The following is a 20048-nucleotide window of genomic DNA, read 5'->3' on the forward strand; positions in this document are numbered from 1 at the left end:
AAAGAAGAGCTAGATTTACATTCTCAGATGTTGAGAACTAATATATAATGAAACTAATATATAATAAAAACTTCATTATATTTTAATTAAAATAAAAGTATTTCCCCATAAATTATTTAAACAAAGTTTAATTTAGATAAAAGGTGTGAGAAAGCGGGAGATGGTTCTAAAACTGTGGGAGTAGCAAGAACTGGAAACACATGTAGGACCAGAAATGGTGCTGGGACCATTTTTGGCTCTCTACCACATTAATACTCTAGCAATATGACTAGCGCTACAAAATACTAGTATTGTCATTTATTAAAAGTATATCAATACTAATCCTGCAATACTTAACATACGCCTCTGGTGGTAACTGGCTGGTGTACTCTCTGGTTTTCTCTGACTGGACACAGGCTCCCTGAAAACAGGATTTGTGTCTTAGTCATATTTTATTTCAAAACCTAGCACAAGACTTAGTGCAGAACAGGCTCTTAATACATGTTTACTGCATGAGTGAAAAGTTAGAATCATCGCAACTAAAACAAAGCAAGATAATATACTATGTCTTTCTAAAACAATTCTAATTCATTAATAGACTAGTTATCCTTCAATGGCAAAGTGAAAGGATTATGTTGAACTAGGAAACACTGAAGAGGTTTAAAAAGGTAGAGCTATTCTTAAATATTGAATTAGTATAAAAATATTGAATTAGGATGAAAAGCATCCCTCAGGAGATGTTAGGGAGAAAATTATACATTTAGAAGATACTGTGATGCTTAGTTTCTGCTCCTGCAATCCATTTCGGCAGATAGCATTCAACATTGAAGGAAGGTTTCAATTGAGACCAGATAGTGTGTTGCATAATGATACCATTTAAGCAGTCAGTGTTTTCCTGGGAAATTATTTCATAGTCCTAGTTACATAAATATATCACTCACATACTCCTTTTCTTAATGGAATATTTTTACATGCAAAGCACTTTGGACAAGATTTACTTGGCCTCATTCTACTTTTCCACTAACACATTTTATGTGCTTTATGCTTCACATTCTGATTCCAATATTTCAATGACCACCCTGATTTTAATAAAAATCAATATAATGACATTTTGTGTTTATACTAGAAACTTTCCTGTAGGGACATCTCAAAGCATTTAACCTAGTGGAATTCTTTCTGAGATATATAGTGAGGAGTAATTTTATTTATATTCCAAATAAGGTACCACAGTTACAAATATTACTTCTTAATTAAAATCTCATCCAAACTTGGAGATAAATCTCACACTAACATGCAAGTGGTGCATTTTTTCCCCACACAGCAGAATTTTCCCCACGCAGCAGAATTCTTAACTCTTTCTTTTTAATAGGAACTATTGGAAATGCTGATGAAAGATAGGGACCTCACAGTAAAAACACACGAACACATGCACATTGTTACAGTCATATTTCTTTTCTGCATACAGTTGCCAAAGCTGTCACAAGCTCTCAGCAGAACTCCCATTATCCAGAAGTTAAGGTGTGGACTCCTTTGTTCTAGAGGGTATATTTTATCATTGACATTCCCATTAACATCACCACCACCACCACCGTCATTACCATTCTCATCATCACCACAATCATTATAGTCGTTCAGAATTCTCAATATACATGAATCTATATTAGTTGATTAAATCAGTCAAAGGCCAACCCATCTCACCACCGCGAAACCCTTAGCCTCTGCATTATCCTCATATAATTTTCTTGATCTGAGAAACAGAGTTACTTGTTTATTTGGCTGTTTATTTATTTTCCTAACTTATCTGTTTATTGTCCGTCTCCCTGACCAGAGTGGCATTTCCAAGTGTGAAGGTATTTCACCTGTTAGTTTCCTCCTGATTCCTAGAGCTTTGAAGTATAGACTCAATAATTTTTTGTTGAATACATGACCTGTAATGAATTCAGTGAGTATGGACTCCAGTTAAACAAGGGAGAATGGTGAGACATGCAGCCCAAGACGTATAAAGTTCTAGGAACAGGCAAGGCAAGACCTGGGGTGTGGACTTGATCCTCAGGCTGTGTGGAGCCACTGAAAGGATACAAGCAGAGCTACTCCTTACTTAGATATACAAGGCTGAGATATCACAGGGGTTGCAGTGTAGAGACTGGATCAGAGGGGGGCCAGACTGAAAGCAAGAGGCCAGCTAGGAGAATTTTACAGATATTTTCGCAAAAGACAAAGGAATGGAAAGAGCAAGACAGGTCTGGCTCCCTTTCTTAGGTTGATGTTTTCTGTTTCCTGTTTTAAATTTAAAATGTACACAAACATATATAGTAGTAAAACAAAATAAACTAAGACAACGTATGTAGTGGGCAAACTAACTGTACAGTAACCCTGTGTTACCCAAGTCTGAATATCCATGCTCTTGTGTATCCCCTGCTTCCAGGCGGCTACTGGACCTGTGGCTTGCTTTACACCAATGGAATTCAACAAGGCTAATGGGATGCGCTACTCTGATTATGTTACATAGGTGTGTGTCCTGTCTAGTAGAGAGGCTCTTTCTACCTTGCCGGCTGAGGCCCAGTCCTACAACCCTGTGATCTTAGAAGTAGAGCCTTCCCCAGGTCAGCTTCGAGATGAGACCTCAGCCCCCGACAACACCTCAACTGTAGCCTCCGGAGGTTCTGAAGCAGAGGGGCCAGCTATGCAGTCCCCAGACTCGGGACCCCCAGAAATGATACTATAATGAATGTGTGGTGTTTCAAGCCTCCACATTTATCGTTATATAACTACATAGTAATAGATAACAAACGCAGCATATTAAAAGAAAAAAAAATAAGAAGAAGACCATAGAAAAGAGCTTCAGAAGTGGGCACTATCCTGAGTGAATGAAGATGACGGCAAATGGCTAGCAAGGGCCTCGTATCTCTGCCCTCGGGTTTGGAGTTTGTTTCCTTTTAGAGTGCTTCTCATAATTGTAATAAAATCAGGTTTTCAAGTATTTGCTCGATTCTTATCTCTCCCAAATAGACTTTAAGCTTCCTAATACTAGGAAGAGTGGGAACACTTCCACACTGTGCCCCAGGCTTAACACAACCTGGCAGAGTTGTCGCTCAAAAATACACCTATTTAAAATATTTGATGGGTGAGTAAAAGCAGAAACAGCAGCAAGTTCCTGGGGCCAGTAAAGTCTGTGGTCAAAGCTGAATTTTAAAGACACCTGGCAGAGAGCCCTGAGAAGCTGGCTGTAGGAAACACATGCGCAATTATTTCTTAGAGAGAAGTGTTCTTATCCAGCCCAGGCAGTCCTGCTGAACTCCAGTCAGCTGCCATTGAAAGATAGCACCCCTGCAATGTTTTTTAATCTCCTTCTTTATCCTTTTATAGATTTAGCTCTTTTTTGATTTGAGAACCCTTTGTTCACCCCATCCCACCTGTCTTCCAGCCCAACATGCATTTTCTCCAAGGATATTGCTTTCTGTCTTATAATGTTGAAAGGGGGGGAGGGGAAGTAACCCATAAAACAGTGCTTCATTAATCATTCCTCACACTCCTTGCTCTGGTGACAGATGTGTGATCTGCCTTCTGAATGAGTCCAGTTGCTCTTTAGGTCCCCAAAGCAGATTTTCCCATCAAAACTCTAGGAAAACTGGCATCAGATCTGCAGAGTCAGCCTCTTGCTTGTGCTCATTTCCTAATCCCCAAATGCTAACTTTTTACATCACTTTCTCTCCCACAGCTTATTCTAAGAATTCTCACTGTTCAACACACCAGTCTTACCTCTTTGTATTATATTTTGTCTGTTACCACTTTGATTATTTCTTCTATTTCACTTTATCTATTTGAGCACATTCCTTTTTTTTTTTTTTTAATTGCCAAAGATGCCATCTACAGCAGCAAGTTTGGAGTTTATTTTATACAACTACTATCAGGAAATTCAGAGTGAATTTAGCGTTTGTTTAAAATAACATTTCCCCCTTTATCACCAAAGTAATGTGTAGTCAAGATATGTAGATAAATAATGTAACTAAGAAAAAAAAGTCCAACTTAAGCAATAACCACTATTAGCATCACAGTAATTTCCTTCAGGTATTGTCCTGTGGTGAGTAAGAAAGAAAATTATACTAGTCCATTTCTTTTCTTCAGAAATATGGCATTTTAGATGTTCAAGAAGACATCCAGAATCAATACCTAAAAATATTAGATAAAACATTTTGTAAAATATTTTTTTATATCAAAGCTGACCTGGCAGTAAAGTAAGGAAAAGAATCAGAGTTTAGATGGCGGGGAAGCTCAGATCCAGAGATGTAACTGTGCCTTGAAGTCAGCCTTTGCTCTAAGGGGAACTGATGACCCCATGGCCACGGCTTGGGTTTCAATGGGTCAGGCCTGAGTAAGACAGGAGGAAAAGCCTGGCAAGTGAGGGGGGTAAAAAACAAAATTGGGATCCAACACATGATGTGAGATGTCACCTGGGAGAGTGACATCTTTTAGGTTGAACTGGGAAAAGCAGGTTCTGCAAGAGAGAAACAGTGGGGAGTACATGTCTCTTTTGCTCTTGGTGCTGCACAAAATGAAAAAAAAAAGAGAGAGAATCCCTTTCTCTAATACTGTGCTCAGAAACAAACATAGGTGCTCTTTTAAAAATATATACTTTAAGTGCTATCTTCAAATAATTCCAAAAACTGAAGTTTCAAATAAAGCTCATGATGACAAACAATGATGGAGGAGAGTTACAGAAGGAACAGACTGCAGAGTCAGACCTAGAGATTACAGTCTTCATATTATTCCGTATAAGAAATAAACTAAGCATTTTGCAGGTGTTTGAAAAAATAAAAGAGAATATTAAAAGAATGATTTAGGGTTTCAAGATTTTACAAATCGATGAGGCAGATTTGAGAAAGAACCAAACAGAGCTTCTAGAAATTAAAAAAAAAAAAAAAATCAATATAGTAATTAAATTTAAAAGTCTGTGGTGGGAGCTAGAGAGAAGGTGAGCTGGAATATAGAGCTGAAGAGATTTCAGAATACTGTGCTTAAGAGACAGAGACAAAAATTATGATAAAAAGGAACATACAGAGTGGTATGAGAACATTTAGCAAATATTTAATCATGATCCCAGAAAAAAATTCCACCTGCAGTTGATTGACTCTGTGGATGCAAAGTAGCAACTGTAGAATCAAAAGTTCTATGCAGATTTTTGACTGGGCTGTTTCGGTGTCCCTAACCCATGTGTTGTTCAAGAGTCAACTGTACCTCATTGCCTTGAAGAAGTGAATTCATTCTGCCGCCTTCGGGTTTGTCATTCCATTTGTTTTACCTGCGTATCGTTTACTTGTACTGATGAGTCCTGCTGGATACATGACCCTACGCTCACCACATTCTCAAGTGTCTCCTGGGCCAATTTCCTTTTTCAGACTTTGAAGAGATGTAAACAATACAAGGTAGAAAGAGGGAAGGAGGGGAGGAGAGTCAGCAAATCCCCGCTTCTCTTCAGCTCTGAGGTGACTCACCAGGAAGGACTCTGATACCCTAGGCCAAGGCAGAGGGCCCGCATGTTCTGGCAGGCCTCGGCCTTCCCCTACACCCTCCGGCGCATCACATTTTATTCCAAGTGCTCAGCGCCTGTCCTCACTCAGCCACAGGCAGCATTAAGTGAGGAGCGAGCTTGCCTTATCCTCTGTTGTACTTCCTGCACCGAGCTCAGTGCTAGGCAAAAAGCAGGACTTCAATAAATGCTTGCTGAGTGGATGACAAGCACGACAGATGCTTCCCTTTCCTTAGCAGGCATTCACTTTCCTCAGCAGACATCCACGTAGTTGCAGCAGGCTAAAGAGGGACTCCAGGTTGCAGAAAGCTAAAGAGGGACTCCAGGTTGCAGCAGGCTAAAGAGGGACTCCAGGCTGCAGCAGGCTAAAGAGGGACTCCAGGTTGCAGCAGGCTAAAGAGGGACTCCAGGCTGCAGCAGGCTAAAGAGGGACTCCAGGCTGCAGCAGGCTAAAGAGGGACTCCAGGTTGCAGCAGGCTAAAGAGGGGCTCCAGATTGCAGCAGGCTAAAGAGGGACTCCAGGCTGCAGCAGGCTAAAGAGGGACTCCAGGCTGCAGCAGGCTAAAGAGGGACTCCAGGTTGCAGCAGGCTAAAGAGGGGCTCCAGATTGCAGCAGGCTAAAGAAGGGCTCCAGGACTATTCTCTCTGCCCTCTCCCGCCTCTCTTCTGCCCTTAGGACTATATTTGTTGTTGAAATGCAAGTCTTCCAGCCAGTTCTCAAGAGCCCACATTAAAACTAACTGTGTGTCTTAATGGGTCACAAGACCATGTACTTTGAAGAAATGATTATTGCCATCAGACCTGCTGTTAGTTTTTTTCTTTTATTCCTCAAGGGCATTTTTTCACATCATATTTGCCTGGTAGAATCTGATGTATGTCAGAGATGGATTGGGAATGCTACCAAATTATTTTCATTGATTTTTTTTCAAAGTTCTCCAAATAATGTGTTGTTGGCCAGGGGTTATCCTTATTGTTGCGAAATAAAATTTGGAGGACTTGGATTTTTAATGTGCTATTGCAGTCAGTTTTTTTCTCAATCCTTAATTGATTTCGATAAACTATCATTCTCTGTGTTTGCTCCAGCTGCTCTATTTAATTTTAACCCATGAAATTACTATTACAGGGACCCAGAGCTATGGGATATTGGAATTGGAAGGTTTTTTGAGGTAATATAATCCTATTGTCTCATTTTACTTATTGCTACCCAGCTCTGCCATTCCCTTTATGAACTGAGAACGTGCAAAAGTAGAATTTGCTTCTGAAGGTTGATCATTTCTGGGGGTGGGGATTTTTAGTCTAACCTTGCAAACATTTTTTTAAAAGAAATTTATAGACAATATTTACTACTAATAAAAACTTACTAGAGAACACTTTAAGATATTTGTGATTCTCAAAGTTTGACAAGATAAGGTTAAAGGGGTGGGTTCAGACACCTGATCTGCCATTATTATCACCTAAACCAGCGGGAGGCAAATTTCTCTAAAGGATCTAATTGAGACTCTAAGGTTTTGCAACTCCTCTCTTTAGCAACTACTTAGTTCTGTCTTTGTCCCGGAAAGTAACCACAGACAACACATAAATGAATGAGCTTGGCTGTGTTCCAATAAAATTTCATTTACAAAAACAAGCAGCAGATTGGATTTGACCCGAAGGCTGATACACTGATAAACCTACCCCTGATATCCCTATTTGGCTGGATTGCAGTGGACTAATTAACCAGATCATTTCTCTCCTGAAACTCTACGTCAAAGAGATTAATCCACAAGCAAGTTGTAAACTGCCATTACAGGCTTTGGTTTAACAACAGAAAGCTTTCATTCTACGTTAATATAAACACCTGGAAAAATATTTTTCAGGTTTTCTGACATATTCTTGCTGAATTTCTCACCTGATTACTGAAACACTAAGGAACGAGAGGGAAAATTTTTGCATCTAAGAGAAAAAAGACAAGACAAATTATTTTTTCCTGTTTCTCCCCTGGGTGGCATTTGCCAGCAACAAAAAGTGCGTCTCAACGTTGCAAAACTGAACAGTGTCTGCCAGGAAAAGCATCCAAGGGCAAACACCGATTTGCTAGGTAATAAGGAGTCCTGCTTTTTGAAATGACATTTCCCCCAACTGGAACTTTTAGGTATAATTCTGTGCCTAACAGGGCAGCCGTGGCAACCTTCGCCAGCTGCGGTAAGAGCAACAGAAAGGCCGCCGTGACCCTGTAGCTTACGTTTTCTGCCCTTGAAGCTGTTTTGTGCTATTATTTTGGGTTTCTGTTATCATTGCTGTTGTGCTTTGCTATTCTCGATTCTCACTGCAAACCCTGGAAATGTATGAAGGACAACCATCACATACTCATGGGCTATTATAAAGCAGAAAAATGATTTTTTTCTTTAAATATATCAGCCAGAGTTCTGTCCAAGTTATTCCGAGAGGCGGTGAGCTTGGCCCAGGGCAGTGCCATCGTCTGGGACGCATTTGCAGCGGCTCAGTTGGAATCCCTTCGGGCTTTCTGCAACACAGTTTTGAGCCTTTTTGAAGGTAGCAGTGCTTCCTCCTTCGGGAGTGCCCTCGATTTTGTATGAGCAGCCCTACATTATTCAGAACTACAGCGCATGAACAAGGTGAATCACCAAGTCGCAGCACAATGTCTCAGCCAAAACTGAAATGGCCTGTTAGAGAGACTGACTTGGGAGTGTCCCACCCTAGGAAGCAGAATAGGTCAGAGTCAGGAATTAGTTTCCTCATGTGGCGGCTAGACAGCGTTTACACAGTTTCCAAAATGCCCACAATCCAGGAATGCTTTGAACATTGAAATTGGTGCTGAACTTCCCCAGGAGACTGGTTTTAAGGAAATGTCGATGTGTGCATTTTTTAATTCATTTGTCCTTCAACAAAAAATTATATAGCACTACCCAGGTCCCATTCCTTGTCCTATGAATTTTGCAAATGTTCATTCACTAAAGCAGATAATCCTACATTTTACGGATGAGAAAACTGAGGTCATAAGTTATACAAGGTCACACAGCTAGTTTTATTTTTATTATCTCCCACTCAATATGTTTCTACATGGCATTAGTTTTACTGCTTTATGGCCAGGTCCTCCAGTAGACTTACCTACAGAGCGTGGATTGCTGTGGGGAACCTCCATCTCTCAATGTCTCTCCTTCCTCCAATCTGAGTATATCAGATAGGTTCCATCAAGAAAATGGGTACTTCGAGCCAGAAAGGAATCAGGAGCTTCAAAACCATTAGAAGGAAGCATTTCACTAGCTTTTAGGGAATCAGGACTGCAGGATATGCCAGCAGCGTTCTCAGCTACCTTCACAATGGATATATCACATCTGCCAAAGAACACAGGTCTTACTTCTGCTGGAAGAACACAAGGATGTCTTTTGGTATTTGTTTGCTTTTTTCACTTTTCAAAAAATATATTTTTATTGATTTTTAGACAGAGAGGGAGAGATAGAACATTGATGAGAAAGAAACACGGATTGGCTGTCTCCTGCACACCCCCTACTGGGGATCGAGCCTGCAACCCGGGCATGTGCCCTGACCGGGAATGGAACCGACGACCTCTTGGTGCATGGGATGACACTCAACCATCTGAGCCACACTGGCTGGGCTGTCTTGCTTTTCTTTCACCTCCCAGATACCTTGTAAGTGTCTCTGATTGAGAGGCTCCGATCAGCAACCCTGCTCTTGTAAAGATTCCGAAAAGCATAGTCCCCTTGCACATAGCTTCCTGTCTTCCGAGGAGAGAACCAAATGGGGACAAAGATGCTGAGTTGCCAGCAGGCACACTGGAAGTCAGGGAAGGTTTGTTCCAAAACAACTGGTATTGTGGCTCCCTAGGCAGCCCAGATAATGAAAGGTCTATACATTAGACTCAGAGTCTGAGAATCAATATTCACTAGTTCTCTGTTGTGGACCAGCAATGGGAGATATTAGGCTTACAGTCACCTTCCATGTTCTAGTATTGATTTGACTATTAGCTTGAGATGGCCAGTTCCTCCCTCTCTAAAGTGGATATAGAATCACAGGGACAGGAGTGAATAAATAGAAGGGAAAGAAAAATGGAAACATGTAAATTGGTTTTTCTATTCCCTTATTTTCTGTGTGACTGCTTTTATGCCATATTTTTCAGAATGCTCTTTCCCATATAGATAAACACAGTAAAGTGCTTATGCCTGATGGAAATGCCTGTTTTCCATCAGCTTTTAAAAAGCGTGGAAGTTAAGGCTTTAAGTATTTATGGTTTTAATTTAGGCTCAGATGGCTCGGATGCAATACAGTGACCTAGAAAGGCTAATGCTTTATGGTATAAAGTTTGAAAAATGTTCAGCTGAATGCCTCTGGGGAACTCCCTTTGGAGATGAAAAGAAATCATTTGTTAAATTGCTTCTCTCTCTCTCCCTCTCTCACTCACTCGTATTTTATCTTTAAAAATCATCCACTGGGGGGAAAATACATGAGCAATGTGGACCCCAAGCTTGCTAAGCAGACACCTAATACTTCTTCCTAAATACATTGCATGGGGCATTGTGCAGGAAACATGATATAGATAATTTAAACTCAATGTACAGACTAGTTACCATTGTTACACTGTCCGCTGAGATTATATAATGACATTATACATGGAGTTGAAATGTTTCTATATATTTCTCTATAATTTTATTTATGATTTTCTTTGTGGCCATACTTGGGATCCAAGACAAAAAGATTCCCAAAGAGCTGTGGTCAAATCTATTTCTACACTTGGTGAAAGACCTTTACAGAAATAAAACAATTATGATTCTAATTATAGATTATGTCTGTATAAGAACGGTGCTTTCATTCTATGCTCACATCCTTTACTACATTTCTAGTTCAAAGGAATGAATGTCTAAATCACCAAGTGTCATTTGTTATAGGGAGTCAGATTTTTAAATGCCAAATAATATTAAGGAAAGTATAGAGTTCTACATCAAACCAGGGACAAAAGATTAGTTTCAAAGCAAATAGAGGATTTCAGGAGAGCTCATTTAAACAAAGAACACGAAGAAATGAAGAAATAACAGGTACAATTGTGTTGAGTTGGTGATGACCATGAATCACTACGGCCCCAAGTACTAGAACATTTACTAACTCATTTATTACCCCAACATCCGAGACAGGTAGGTGCATTTATTTATTAGCCCTACTTTATAGATGAGGAAACAGATATAACGATGTAATCATCTGGTCCAAGGTCACAGAGCTAATAAACAGCCAACCTGACTCCAGAAGCCTCAGTTTAAGTCACTGATAAAGAGCAGGAGGCTAAAACAAGCATTCGCACTGCATTGTAATCCCATCATGGAGACTGTTCGCTACCAAATTCTGGGTCATTCTCCCTCCCCTTGTTTCGGCAGTTTTAGCTCCAGACTCAGTGTTGCTCTCTCCCAAGTTATTTTTCTCTTAATCCTTGATTTCAGTGCACATGTAGGACATATTTTGCAAATATAGTCCCCCAACTATTGATATCAACACCACCTAATTCTCAGGTTCCACCCACCCCAGACCAACTGAATGAAAATTTCTGAGTTGGGACCAGCAATCTGAGTTTTAATGACCCTTCCATGGGATTCTGATACAGCTGAAATTTGAGAAGCACTGCTGTGGGTGATCCACCTCCTTGGTCTCAGTTTCCCGAACTCTTCTCCAGTGAGTTTCCTTCACCCAGCCTCAGGCACTGGCCTGTGGCCATCACCTAGGCCTTTCCCAGTGCATTTCTCCATAATCTCAATGTCATGTGTTCACTGCCTGAACACCACCTGTATCCTTCCAACTCACTCCTTCTTGTACCCTGAACTCTCTTTCTACCCCACTGGGATCTCCTGTACATTGATTCTACTAACTTGCACTGTCTCTCACCCTCTTTCTTCTTTACTTGGCTTAAATTCCATAGTTAATTATTATAATCATTCTTTTGGGAAGACGCTGAACTTCCTGGCCCTCTCTCATTTTACCGGCATCACCTATAAAACTATAATCATGGTTAAATCTAATTCTGCCAACTCTACACCTGTACCTGTGTAGCAGTACATACTCAAAAAACAAACTAACAAACAAAAAACAAACCCACACAAGCACAGTGACTATTCTCACTTTAAATTCATTGTGGAACACCTGAAGTTGGCCCTGACAATGCCTGGCAACCATGCTAATCACCCCCAGTTCACTCACTGCCTCACTCACCTAGATGACTATGGAACATCTTCTCCTCTTTGCTCAAAAACCCAATGTTTTCTCCCCCATCTGCACTTTCATCAGATTACTTTGTTTTATATTTCATTGAGAAAATAGAAACATTCAGAAGGAACTTCCTCCAGTTCATTGAAATTCCAAATAATATTAAGGAAAGTATAGAGTTCAACATGAAACTGGAGACAAAAGATCAGTTTCAAAGCCAGATAAGGAATTTCCGGAGAACTCACTTAAACAAAGAACATGAAGAAATGAAGAAATACTAAGTACCACTGTGATGAGTTTGTGCTCACCATGCATCAATACCACCCTAAAGTTCTAGAATATTTGTTAACCCATTTATTCTCCCAACAACTGAGACAGGAAAGTACATTTATTTATTAGCCTTACTTTATAGATGAGGAAACAGAGAAATAAAGAGACAATCAACTCCTGGTCCAAGGTCACAGAGCTGATAGACAACCAACCTTTTAACATCTGTAGCCACATGTTCTCCTTTCCCTCCCCTTGGGCCTATCTAAGCCAGTCCCTCCCCTTCTTCACTAGAGTGTTATTTCTCCAGGTGTGGTCCCTCAACCAGCAGCACTGGCATCACCCGAGAGCTGGTGAGACACACAGAATCTCAATGCCCATTATTGCACTGAACAACTCTTCATCAGCCTCCGTGACAAGTCACTAAAACTTTCTTAGCTTCAGATTCCGTGTCTTTCAACAAGAATCATGGACTCTCTCTTATCAGGGTTTTTGAGATAATGTTTGAGGAAATACTTGGGACATATAAAGTGCTTTATAAATAGTGGATCATATAATTTAATCCAAACTGGGATATTTTTGAGGGTGAAAGAGGGCACTCTTGATAATTATAACTGGAGTGTCCTATGTAAACTAGAACATGGTCATCTTATATCAAATCCTGTTGGATTTACCTAGATATATCTAGAACTCTCATAATCCTTATCACCACCATCACCACTATCCTAATTCAAGCCAGCATTTTTTTTCCACCTGGTCACTGCAATAGCCTCCTGCCTTGTCCTCTTTGGTTACCTTTAAGGTGAACTTCCCAGATCACCCTGAATAATGCTATTAAATGTAAATCAGATCAAGTCACTCCTCTACTTCAAATGATCCAGGGGCCCTGCCTTTCACTCATGGCAAGACTCAACTACTTAGTATGACCGACAGGAGCCATTACATCTCTGACCTTTCTCCTATGACTTCTTTCCATACTTGCTCCACTGAAGGTCCTGGCTATTCCTCCAGTTTCTAAGCATGTGCCTACCTCAGGGCCTTTGCACTTACTTTTTTCTCCTCCTGAAATTCCCTACCCCTGCATAGTCGTATGTCTCAATGCTGCTCACCTCTCTGCTTAAATTTCACTTTATTACCCATGTAATAAAATGGGAAGCCCTTCCTCTGAATCCACTGCCACTGGTACTTTTATCTCTCCTTGTCTGCTTTATTAGCTTTATTTTTCTCCATAACATTTGTCATCACCTAACACTACGTGCTTTGTATATACGTATTTATTTTCTGCCTCCCTCATTTAAATGCAATATCCATAAGAGTGAAAACTCTTCTTTTCCTGTTGCTATAACCCAGCATCTAAAACAATATCTGGCACCTAATCAGCTATTGATATATTTGTTGAATAAATGAATGGATGAAAGAAATTAGAGGCATGATTGAATGCAAGTCAAATATAAGTCAACTTGCATAAAGCAGTAATAACCAAGTGAGGATATGCAAATGCATTGGTTGTGATGAATTCCTCTCAAAATGCTTTTACAGTGTCTGAGGCCTCCCTTGATGTGGTTTGGTGTGTGAGGAAGGGAATATTAAGACAGTGTTGGTGGTGATGTAAACGAGAGGTGACAGAAAGCACAGGGTGTGCCCACTGATGTTACTCCACTTGAGTTCATGCAGACAGCTGAACAATGCAAAGTGCCCCCAGCATATTCTCTTTTTAATAGAATCCAACATATGAATTATTTCCCTAAATTGGACTCACCATAAGAATAAATCTCTACATACAATTTAAAGCTACAAATGAAGAGTAGCATAGGGATGATATACTTCACAGTTGCTTTTGTAGTTTAATTTATGTATTTAACCTAAGAACAACCTCACACTGTAAAGCTGTGTGCAGTAAATGAGAACAACATAAAAGAGAATGGCTTTCATTCTGTGACAAAAGATTCCTTAAAAGATCTGATATGTAAATCTGTGACACTATCACACAAAAACAACTTACTAGAAATGAAATATTCATTGTAAAAAATACTAAATTATCAGTTATATGATATTTTTTCAAGTGGATTTACTTTGCTGCATGAACACAATCTTCTTTAATTTTAGTCAAATGAGTATTTAGAAACTTAGGTAAATAATACTGTGCATACCCAATAATTTAAATTGTTTTATAAAGACTTAGACATAAGAGAATTTATTTAAAATCTCTCTTCTCAAAATTGATGGAAGTTTTAGAATCAAGCACAAATATCTCTCAGCAAAAGATGAAGTTAACAATCAAAATGGGTGAGGAAGAAAATGAATGAAAATGTAAATTTGGGGTTTTGGGGGTAGTGATGGAGTGAAGAGCTGCCACTCCAGTTCATTTCATTCCCAAATACTTTATGAAGAAGGTACAGCTTAGAAGGCGCTTAAGGAAAATAGTTAAGAAGAAATAATTTTGAAAAGTGACCTAAAAGTCATACTGGTCAAGCTTAACTATTCATATGTTCTTTAACAAACTAAGTCACTCATGTATTTTTATGCTACTAGATTAAGTTACTAGTTTTGGATCTTTAAAAATATGCTGGAAATCAAGCATTCTATTAATCTTTCTTTTTTTCTTAGCTTAATATCCAGAAAGATCGTGTATGTAATAGGATTCACTCTAATCATTTTATGAGGAATTTGACTACATGGATGTATGTGTACATAATGTACAAATAAATATTTTAAGTTATGAGCAGATAACCATGCTATTCTACAAAGAATTTATAAAGACAATGCCCTAAGTGTTTACTGCAATAATCAAATGAAACATAACAATTTAATCATTTGACATGTTTTATGAATAAGTCATCATTTGTTTTATAATGCATGGTAGTCAAAATAAATGATAAATAGTTCAAGAAAAGAATATAATCACCAGCTAAATTTTTGTTCAAAACAGAGAATGAAGGAAGTCTCATTAGTTTTATATTTATAGATAAGACATTTTTCTTCACAAATGAGAATTGGTCTCAATAAATAACTGATACTGACCACTTTTAAAAAAATGACCTTTTATTACTTCTCAAACACTAAAACTATGATTTTCCAGCCCTTGATTGACTTGTGTCTTATTGCCCTCTATAGTAAGCCAAACAGTTATCTAGAGGTAGCGTAGCTGAATCCAGTGTACCTTGCAGGATTCATTAGGAATTTGCAAGCACTTAAAATGTTTTCCAGATTTTTATAGAGATACATGGTCAGGATGGTTAAATATTTATACTCACATTGAAAATTCTCCAAACTAAAATAATTTCAGCCTCTCTCTCTCTATTGCACAGAGTTCAGGCCCTTGAAGATCCATGTGTAGCTTAGTGGACCCAGAACTCTTTTCTGTGAAACATTTGGATTTCTTCACAGGTAGCCCTGCCTGTTCACAGCGCAGGGCTGGCCTTTTATTCACCATGTGTTCAACTGGGCTCCTGATCTTACATTTCAGATGTCAATTCAGCCTTCCACTTGGTGGATTATCAGGGCATAAGGCTTCTCTTTTAGCCATATAGAATTTCTGCAGGCTAGGTTCTTGTCAGAAAGTATAATCTCAAACTCTCACCTCCTAACTGATCAGAAGTGCCACAGTAAGAAATCGTACTTATTGTGAGGGTCTTTACTGTGTGTAGTCTTCCTTCTAGATATTCTACACATTTTCCTCTGATTAGTAATAACTTAAGCTTTGTTCCAAGGTGCTGTTTTCAGCCCTTTATACATATCAACTAATTTAACCCTCAGGAAAAAAACAAACAAACAAAAAAACCACACCTATGAGCTATATTACATAATCATCTCTACTTAACAGATGACGACACTGAACCTGAGAGATAATCCATTCAATGACACATAGCCAGAAAGTGCCAAAGTTGAGTTCCAAACTTTGGCAATTTTTTTCTAGAGCCTGTGTTCTTAACCTGTATATTGTACCATGCACAGCTAGCTATGCATTTATACCAGAGTACATGGGCACCTAAAACTGTGCCTTTCTTTAGCTTTGCTCTGGCATTGAGCCACCTTTTGTATCGAGGGCCATCTTAATAAGCAGCCTTATGAAACTCACCATTGGACTTATTGAAAAACATTACTCTGAAAGTAGTTCACTCCATGATACCACATATCCTTTTAAAAAAAGACATTTCTCTCAGCTATCAGAACAAACAAATCAAAACTGTTGTTCTTTTAGCATGTGAATACCATTCATTTCATTCTCATAACTTACTGTGTTTACCCCTTTATTCCAGCCACTGAAAACCTCCATCCCAAATTTTCCTTCATCTCTATTCCTCCTCTTTGCCCCTTTGTATTTTGTGCACTAACCCCACCTTTTATTCTGCCTTATTTCCCCACAATTATCTCCCTTATTCTCTTATGTGTGCCTCTTTACATAACTTCAAATGCATTTTTCAGAGCAAGCATGAGAACACATTATAATTATTACTAACAGATTTGGTAAAGATGGAAACTTTCAGTTATTTGTGTGGCCATGATTGAACGGTTCTCTAAAAAGAGATGAACTATTCCAGTGCGTGTGAAGTGTTATCAACACTTGTGTTTGGTCAACAAGCATTTAAGGGACAGTGACCGTCTGGTAACTACTCACTGCACTTCACCTCTGGGTTCATACCACCCAGGTTTGCTCTGCCTCAGTAGAGGTGTTCAGGAGACCAAGCCTGCATTCAAGGTTGAAGGGAAACGGGGAAATTTGACCGTCAAGCCCAATGGCCTAGAAAGGAATTGAATAGAACAGAGCCCCTTCCAAGACCATAGTGGTAGGAAGGAGCTCTGGAAGCAGAGAGATGAAAAAAAAGGGTGAAATTCTGGTTTCTAACTCATAATCATAATTAATAATACATAAAGAAATCCTGAAACAAACCGTCCAGTTTGGGCCTTACTGGAGTCAACTGAATTATATAACTTAAGAGAAGTAACTCCAAAATGCCTCTCCCAGCACTATCCCAATATTGGAGATTCATTTTTACCAATAAGAAAACATTTCTAGGAAGACTATTATATGATCCTATCAACTAAAGAAAATCAGCTTTCCTAGGACTTTGGGGAGATTAGTTAGGGGATCAGAGTTTTGAGTGAAAGAATGAGAGGAACATGGGGTAATTTGTGAGCTTGGGACACCTCAAAGAAACGCTAGGGTGAGGGACAACTTGACTAGGGGGTTTGTTACAGGAGAAAAGTACTGAGTGCTATTCCAAACACATTGAGTTTTTGGTGCCTTTGGAACATGTGTGTAAAGAGACTGTGGTAACTATTGATAGTATGGGTCAGAAACTCCAAAGAAAGATCTGGAAATAGGTTTAGAAACACTCAGTTTAAAAATATGCAGTCAAGGGAATGAAAGAGAGCATCTAGGAGAGAGGACATTTAGTGAGAAGAGGAAGGGATGTAGGGAGTAGAGAAGAGACACCCAAAAAGGCAGCAGAGGTGAACTGGGCCGGGAAGAGGGGAGAAAATGGGGAGAGGCGTAATGGACGTGAGGGACCAGGGTGTGCCAGCTGTGACCCGGCTTCATTCTACCTGGACTTTCAACACAATGTAAGTAGTGCTCTCCTAGGAACGCCTGTAGGTACTGTGGGCTGAGTCAGCTGTGGGGGCCACAGAAGGAAAAGGTGTTGTCTACAAGGGAAAAATATTCCAGAAAGAGAAAACACCGGGAGCAAAGGCATGCAGGCAAACCTACTTTGTAGAGAATTGCTTTTGTTGGAGATAAAAGTGAGGGAAAGCAAAAGGTGATGAGTGGTTTTTTTCATTTAACAAACATATAAAGTTTGGCATGGACCGGGCACTGTTCCAGGCATCTCACACAGATCAACGTTGACTCCTCCCAACAGTCCCTGCAGTGACTTTGATTCTAATCCCCTTTTACAGATGAGGAGATGGAGATTACAGGAGAATAGGCCCCTTGTGGAGGTCTCACAGTGAGCAAAGCCGCCCAGTCAGCCAGTCTCCAGAGCTGATGTTCTTAACCACCATCCCCCACACCTTCTGCAATAGAGAGATAGGAGACCAGAACTGGGGGGGATTGGGGGGTGGGCAGGAGACTGTTTCCTGAAGGAGAGAGATTCAGGGTAGAGATCAATGCCAGAGGGCTAGATGGAAGCTGCATGGAATCTGAAGCCCACTCTCGGCTTTTGCGGCATTACATGGACTTTGAAAGTGCCCAGTATGTCCCAGAGAAGCCCTTTAGTCCCTGTATCACTTCACCTTTGGACCTCAGTTTCCCCACCGGTAAAATCACTAGGATACTGGCTGCCCTTTATCTTCCCCACAGGGGAAGGATTCATGAAGCACCACCTAGGAAAATTCCCTGGCCCCTTAGAGATGAGCACTGTTTTTATTCCTGCTGCTGTTATGCCAGTATTATGCTAATGGTGACTTTTATCAGCTGCAGACCAAAGAGGAATCTGTTTGTTTATACAAACCTGAACGAACACAAGAACTTATTATTTCTTTATATCCTACTTGGAGTATTTGCTTAATGACCCAGTGATTCCATTTCTGGAAATATATCTGGAGAAACCCAAAACACTAATTTGAAAGAATATATGCACCCTTATGTTCATTGCAGCGTTATTTACAATAGTCAAGATTTAGAAGCAGCCCAAGTGTCCATCAGCAGATGACTGGATAAAAAGCTGTGGGACATTTACACAGTGTTATACTACTCAGCTGTAAAAAAGAAGGAAATCTTATTTGCAACAGCATGGATGGACATGGAGAGCCTTATGCTAAGTAAAATAAGCCAGTCAGAGAAAGACAAATACCATATGATTTCACTTATATGTGGAATCTAATGAACAAAATAAACTAACAAACAGAAGAGAAACAAACTCATAGAGAACAGACTGACAGCTCTCATAGGAGGGGCTTTGGGAGGATTGGTGAAAAAATGTGAAGGGATTAAACAAAAACACAAAAACAAATAAGCACCAAAACTCTAGACGGAGACTACAGTATAGTATTGCCGGAGGGAAAGGGGCTGGGGGAGGGTGGAAGAGAGAAAGGGCAGGATAAATGGTGGAAAGAGACCGACTTTGGGTGGTGAACACACAGTGCAGCATGCAGATGTTGTGTTATAGAGTCGTACACTTGAAACTTGTATGGTTTTATGAAACAGTGTCACCCCAATAAATTCAATAAACATTTTTTAAAAAGTGAAGAGCATATTAACTACATAAGTAAAGGAGGCATTTCATCGCTCTTGAAGCAGTAATGATTACACAATTACCTGTCTTTCTCCATCTGAAATCAGCACTATGAATGTGCTCATTTATTGATGCATTTAATTCGTAACCTTTCAGCTGCCATTTGAAACGCTTGGCGTTAGCCATACATCTTCGACACCATGTTCCTCCATCTAGAAATAATTCTCTTTCCAAATACGGAAAAACTCATCAAAGAAAAAGTGCCAAGTACATATATAACTTTCATTGGACTCTGGTGATATTTGCATGCTTAATGGTAAGACCAAGAAGCTACTGAGTGACTGGGAACAGGGTGGCTGACAGGAGTCAGACTAGTGACCATTTTTTTTTTTAAAATATATCTTTATTGATTTCAGAGAAAGGAAAGGAGAGGGAGAGAGATAGAAACATCAGTGATGAGCGAGTCACTGATCGAGCCTGCAACCCGGGCATGTGCCCTGACCGGGAATCGAACCCCAATCGCCTGGATCCTAGGTCGACACTCAACCGCTGAGCCACGCCTGGCCGGGCTGGTGACCATTGTAGAAGGGCGTCCTGGCCCTAACTGACAATGAATAGAGATGGCTAAGCAGGACAAGGTCAGATCTCACTCAGGGACCGCAGGATTTGATTAATGAATTTTGCAGGAGAGATGCTCTCTTATGTAAAGTCAGTGTCAAATAAACCAGAACATACTTCATAAATCATGTGAAGTTGGGGTGCTGCCATTTCATTTCTCGTAGCAAGACAAAATTCCCATGATGCACATCAGCTGTCTGTCTTGCTGCAGCAAAGAGAAACAAGGACTCCCCAGGGCAAAATGTTAAAGCTGTCTCTCTCTTTCTCTCTTCCACCCC

The 20048-nt window shown here is 39.9% G+C and overlaps 1 protein-coding gene across 2 annotated transcripts in view; it reads left to right on the forward strand.

The window, feature by feature from the left end:
* PTCHD4 (patched domain containing 4) overlaps positions 1-20048 on the forward strand; it is a 176068-nt gene that overhangs the window by 92772 nt on the left and 63248 nt on the right. The gene's annotated exons all lie outside the window — the stretch shown is intronic.

Source organism: Miniopterus natalensis, chromosome 5 (assembly GCF_054644295.1).
Source record: "Miniopterus natalensis isolate mMinNat1 chromosome 5, mMinNat1.hap1, whole genome shotgun sequence".
Lineage (NCBI taxonomy): Eukaryota > Metazoa > Chordata > Mammalia > Chiroptera > Miniopteridae > Miniopterus > Miniopterus natalensis.